At 32.0% G+C, this 6,079-nt stretch overlaps 1 protein-coding gene across 1 annotated transcript in view; it reads left to right on the forward strand.

Annotated features, from left to right (window-relative positions):
• The first annotated feature begins 5,638 nt into the window (after positions 1–5,638).
• LOC106463348 (histamine H2 receptor-like) overlaps positions 5,639–6,079 on the forward strand; it is a 34,773-nt gene continuing 34,332 nt past the window's right edge. Inside the window, exon 1 of the mRNA XM_013923371.2 lies at positions 5,639–5,765. The gene's annotated coding sequence lies outside the window, so the exon portion shown is untranslated. The remainder of the gene's footprint in view (positions 5,766–6,079) is intronic.

Here is a 6,079-nt window from a genome sequence, read left to right on the forward strand (position 1 = left end):
GCGCAAGCCTTCGACTATACATAGAAGCACACACAAGGAGGATCATACAAATATGGCGGTACGTTCTCAGTCGTAATATCTGGATCTATGTGGAAACACAACTGAAATGGTGGGTGTTTCACTACAAAGGAAAGAAATCTAAAATATTTGTTTAGTCTATCATTACCCCACGCCCCAGAAAGTTCTGTGAGTTAGTTTCTGTGTTACTACCACTCTAAAAGTTAAATTAAACCAGATAGCTAGTTCTTGTTACCACGTTGGTCCAACATCTGATTACTCACACAAGTAGGCTAGCTAGCGATCGATCCCTACTCGCAGCTAAATCTGTTTCTCCGATATTTATCTCGGTAAAGAAAAAAAAAGGAATACTTCACTGACGTTCTCCTGCTTTATGTCTTGTTGACTTCAACATTAATATATATATCTCTGTTTAAAATGGCAAATATGTATATATATATATACAAGCTGTAAACAGGCACGAACTTATGAATACTTTTGTAGACAAGTAGTAGAAGGAAATAATTAAATTTATATGCTATTAAAACCATTTGTATATGTTCTGTTCCTTTCAGTATTGTAAACAGTTTTACACGTATCAAGATTATATGCCATATTGATCTTTACCATGTAACCATACAATATACACATGACTGATCATGTACCTTATTATCATTCAAGATATGTGACTGATCCTTTCTATAACCATGAAAGATACATAACTGAGCGTACCTAGTACCGTGTAACCACATAAGACGGATGCGTTGCTTAAACAGTATGATGTTACACCAAATAATGGCAGAGTCAGACAGTACAAGATATGTGACTACGATTTCAACAATGCGATAAAAACCATACAATACGTGGGACCAAGTCTATCCTGAACAATGTGAGCCACACAAGTTATGAGGTTACATCAAGCAATGTAGCTAAATAATACCTTAACGAAAGATAAATACACATTCAAAATCTGTTTCAGATGTAACTCCTCAAAATGTCCCACTTCTTGACAATTACAGCTTTACCCAGGTCTTTAACCTGGTTTGTCAACGAAACAGTAGCCACATCATACATCTAAGTTCGACCGCATCAATGCAAATATAACGGATGTTTCTGCTTGGCACGACAGTCAGGTAATGTTCTTACTAAACGTGACTAGTTGGCATTTCAGTTCATTAAACAAACTGTCAATAACAAGAAGTTTATAAAAGCAGATTCTAAATAAAAGATGTAGATATTCTTCCTAAACACAGTTTCAAGAATGAAAAACAACAACACAATCCTTAATGAATTCGATATAGATAAAAATTGTATTAAAGTTTTCATAACATCAGTAAATACATAAACTTAGAGAGCTCGGAAGAAACAATATATTTTAATGTTATTTAAAATAGACTTGTTGCGTGAGAATGCCTAATGAACTGAACTACTTGTTTAGGTTTAACGATAGTGACATACTCATGATAAGCCTAATTAGGAAATCTTTTTTTTTTTCATCAAGCGACTTCATTAAATAAACTTTTCGTCTAAACTTTCATGAAACTCTTGCTGCAAAAACAGTCTTTGAAAAAAAAAAAAGCGGCAGCAATTGTCTTCAGAATAAAGGTGGAAAAACTACACAAAACTATTGATACGAATAAGAAACAAATGCAGAAAATCGGAAAATAGAATGAAAATTTTCTATGGTGTTCTTTTGACCGAAACGTTGAACACTGAATTATTTTCTTTCACAATCGTTTTAATATTTGTTGATGTACTAAATTGTTGATTGAACTCAATAAAGACTGGTAAATTGTAAGCTGGCATTAAAAAATAAGTCAATGCTAGTCATATACTTCATGTTGATAAAACAAGCGGGAAGTGACCATTTATGATGTGACCTAATGGTAAGCGTGCTAGACCTGTGAATCCGAGAATTCATGGTTCAAATCCCTTTACTATAGAAAATGTGCACCGTGCTTTAATGTCATTGATGCTTTATAAGAGTAACAGCCAAATCTCACTATATCCTCTGATAAAGGTAACCCAAGATTTGGCGGTGGGTACTGTTGGTTAGTTGTCTTTTGTCAAGTCGCTCAGTTCTAGTTTTTAGACTTCCATACAACAAAAACAAACCCTAAACAAACAAAAGTTTCCTTTAATGAGTTTAGGAGAGGAATGTTTTATGCGTGCTTTCAAGTACATGAACATTAATTAAACTATCGGTTTTCATGTGTTAATATACTTCATGTAAAAATAATGGGCTAGTGATTGTTCTTACATTATTTAAGAAGTTTAATTAAGTTGGTTAAGTGTTGAAAAAATATAAAGCTTCAATTTCTGAATAATGAATTTGACTTATTCTTACTTATAGGAATTATTTTGGTGATTGGAATAATCATTTGGATACTTACAATTAACCTAATACTCCTAAACTTTCGAGCTTCCGCATGTTTATTGAGGCAACTGGCAAAACAAATAAAATACCCAATTAATCCATTAATCATGATTAAAGTAACCTAACTATAAAATCTATATATTCTTACCGAATTGTATTGGAAATAGTATTATGTTCATAACACGTTCTAACTCTTTCTACATTTTCTTTTTAAACTAAAATTTAGTACCTAATTTGTGGATAAATTTAAATATTGATATTAGCATCAGCAGATGAGTCTATAATTGGAAATATATTAATTTCATTTGTATGTTTGACCTCGTTTGGTTTCATGTAAGAAGAAGAAAATGCGATAGATTATAAATTATAAGCTAGCTATGTACAAATAATCAAGTATAAGAGGCCTCAAAATAAAATATTTTTATGTAAGAATCATGTAAAACAAAACATATCTAAATTAAGACGTTGCCACGAAGGAAGCAGTAAACACTAGTTCTAAATTAAAACACCTTACGGTGTAGGGAGAAAGTATAAAATATGTCCTAAATCAAAATCTTGCAGTAGGTGGTAAAAATAAAAGATCTGATTCTATGTTAAAACCTTTTCATGAAAGAAATAAGGTATTAAAACTAGATATAGAAAAAAAATACGTAGGGATGAAGAAGTAAAACTCAGTCCGAAATAGTGGAGTCTTTAAAAAAAAAGCCTCGGGAGACAGGAGGTGAATCAAAGTAACCTTAAGTAAGGTAATCATAAATGTTTTATTATCTATTCTACAAGGAGAAAATTAGACCTATTTGGACTTAACTACTGGAAGTAAAGTAATCATAAATGTTTTATTATCTATTCTACAAGGAGAAAATTAGACCTATTTGGACTTAACTACTGGAAGTAAAGTAATCATAAATGTTTTATTATCTATTCTACAAGGAGAAAATTGGACCTATTGAACTTACTTCCTGGAAGTAAAGGTAATCATAAATGTTTTATTATCTATTCTACAAGGAGAAAATTGGACCTATTTGGACTTAACTACTGGAAGTAAGGTAATCATAAATGTTTTATTATCTATTCTACAAAGAGAAAATTGGACCTATTTGAACTTAACTACTGGAAGTAAGGTAATCATAAATGTTTTATTATCTATTCTACAAGGAGAAAATTGGACCTATTTGGACTTAACTACTGGAAGTAAGGTAATCATAAATGTTTTATTTTCTATTCCACAAGGAGAAAATTGGACCTATTTGGACTTAACTACTGGAAGTAGCCGTTCTACTGCATATCAGGCTGGTAAGAGGTGAAATATAAAAATACCCCAAAGATAATATCTTTGCATATTATCTTTTTCCGTACATAGGCACTATCTACATAACTTCTATTCATTCAACCTTGAAGTACTATGACTCACGTTTTGATTATATCTGAGAAAAAACAAAATTATGTGTTAACCCGACTAGGTAGAAAACTTTGGATAAAATGTGTACAGCAGCTGATAAAAACATCATGGCGTATTAGAAAAGTACCATCTTTCGATGTTTCTCCTTCTTTGTGCAGACGTTAACTATATTATCGCAAAGAAACCAAAACCAAAGCACTTCATAATGATTTCTGGGATATAAAATAAGTATTTCTAGAGTTTTGTTCCAAGTACTGTATTTCAGGTTTGTTATGAAGAACGTTATTTTATAATTCATAACCTGTTTTGCGTACAAACTTCGGTAGAATACATAAAGTAAAAGAACAGACGTGGCCTAATATTAGCGTGTCAGGACCGTGAATCCGATGGTCCAAGGTTTGTGTTTAGTCACCGCAAAACGTGTTTCGCATTTTGAAACCGTGGGTGTTCTATAAGAGTGACTGTCAAATCCCACTATTCCGTAAGGTAGGAGTAGCCAAAGAGTTGGCGATGGGTACTTTTCAGTCTTCTAGTTCAAAATTAAGAACGGCTATGTACAGATAGATCTTGTGTGGCCTTGTGCTCAAATTCTAAAATAAATGAATATATTGATTCCCCTGCTACCTTTTCAAGCACTGCTACATAAACACCCACTTATTTTCTGTAAATTTGGAATTAGTTTACACCAAAATTATCCGAAAAACCCCTCAAGCTGTCTGATCGGATTTTGTTTACATTATGGTTATGTCGTTTAAAATTCAATAATCATGTGTCCATATATTGTCGTTTGAAATTCAAACTACTTTACTCCGATTGTTAACACGTTATTTGCTAGTTTCTGCAACATTATTTATGGGCTGCTGCCTCATATTCCGGTACCCACTTTACACCTGACATTCTTTATAACTAATGCTTAGTTTCTGAAAACTGAGAAACAGTCTCAAAATAATACCTCTGAAAACATATTCTTGTGATTCAAGGATGTCTAACGCCTTAAGATTGTGTGTTTTTTGTTATACGCTTGGATTTGTCAAACAGAAATATATTTTATTATATAAATAGAATGGTGAACAGGACAATAAGTAAGCACAAAGAAAAAGAAATTAAAAATATTTTGCATAAATTATTCTGCTTTAAACTTTAGAAAAGCATGTTGTGTTCAACAACAATAAGCCTAAGCAGAGTTTAAAAATATATATATACAAGGAAATAATTGTGAGTTTTTAGTTATTCTCTAAAAAAAATTATGGTATGCAGCAGTTCATTTTATAAACCAATTTTTCTTATAAAGTTATGAAAAATGGTTGTCGTTCTTTGTGAAAGTTATCATTCACTTACGTGTAATTCATAATTTTCAAGCTTTTTTTTTCTCTATAAAATATTTCAATAATGTTTTTATTTTGTATGTGACGCGTGAAAGGAAAACTACAAAATGCCTTTTTTTTTTTCAAACAGGTCTAACAGTAAAATATGATTTTTTTCAGGTAACAAATTCAATTCCAAACTCAATTCATCCATCTACGATTTTTCTTTATTGTTATGATAACTTGTTCATACCTAAAGGAATCTTTTAGAGGTTTTTTATTCAATGCTTCCATATTAGCAAAATGTTCTGATGCAGTTTTTTTTCAATTCTAGGTGATAACTATCAATCACCAAGAACCACAAGGCTGTTTGATGGTTTCGGCAACTAGTGATTGTCCCACTTTGACCATTTTTCACGTAATATCTTACACTGAGCACGCGCCACCTTAGAATTACAGTGCGTGGCCGCGAGCCTAGATGAAATGAACCAAACAGACAGTAGAGTTAAATAACGATAAAACCTCGCAGTACAGGCCGCGGGAAGCTGCACGTGCAAGACATCGAGTGTAGCTGAAATGAGCATGAAATATTGGCGCCCTTGTCGAGTAAACATCTTCCGAATAGGAAGCCATAAAGAAACGGTTAGTCTTAGCAAACAAGCCTCTTTGGAAGAGTGAAGAATCTCAGGTATGGTAAGGATTACTTATTTAAATTATTGTACATCGAAAATGTACCACGGATGTAATTCATAATAAAAATAAATAAATAATTATTTAAAAAATGAAAGATTTAGAGATTTTGAAACGATGGTCACTTTCACTGCTATGATGTTAATTTCAATCCCCACTTATAGTAGTGAAAAGCTAATCTGATAAAATTATTAAAATATGCTTAGATTTTGTTATTTCACAGCAAATTCAACTATTGTTGGAAATAAATTTGCTGTGAAATAACATGTAAGCATATTTTAATAATTTTATCAGATTAGCTTTTCACTACTA

The sequence above is a fragment of the Limulus polyphemus genome, unplaced genomic scaffold (genome assembly GCF_000517525.1).
Source record: "Limulus polyphemus unplaced genomic scaffold, Limulus_polyphemus-2.1.2 Scaffold1383, whole genome shotgun sequence".
Taxonomy (NCBI): Eukaryota; Metazoa; Arthropoda; class Merostomata; order Xiphosura; family Limulidae; genus Limulus; species Limulus polyphemus.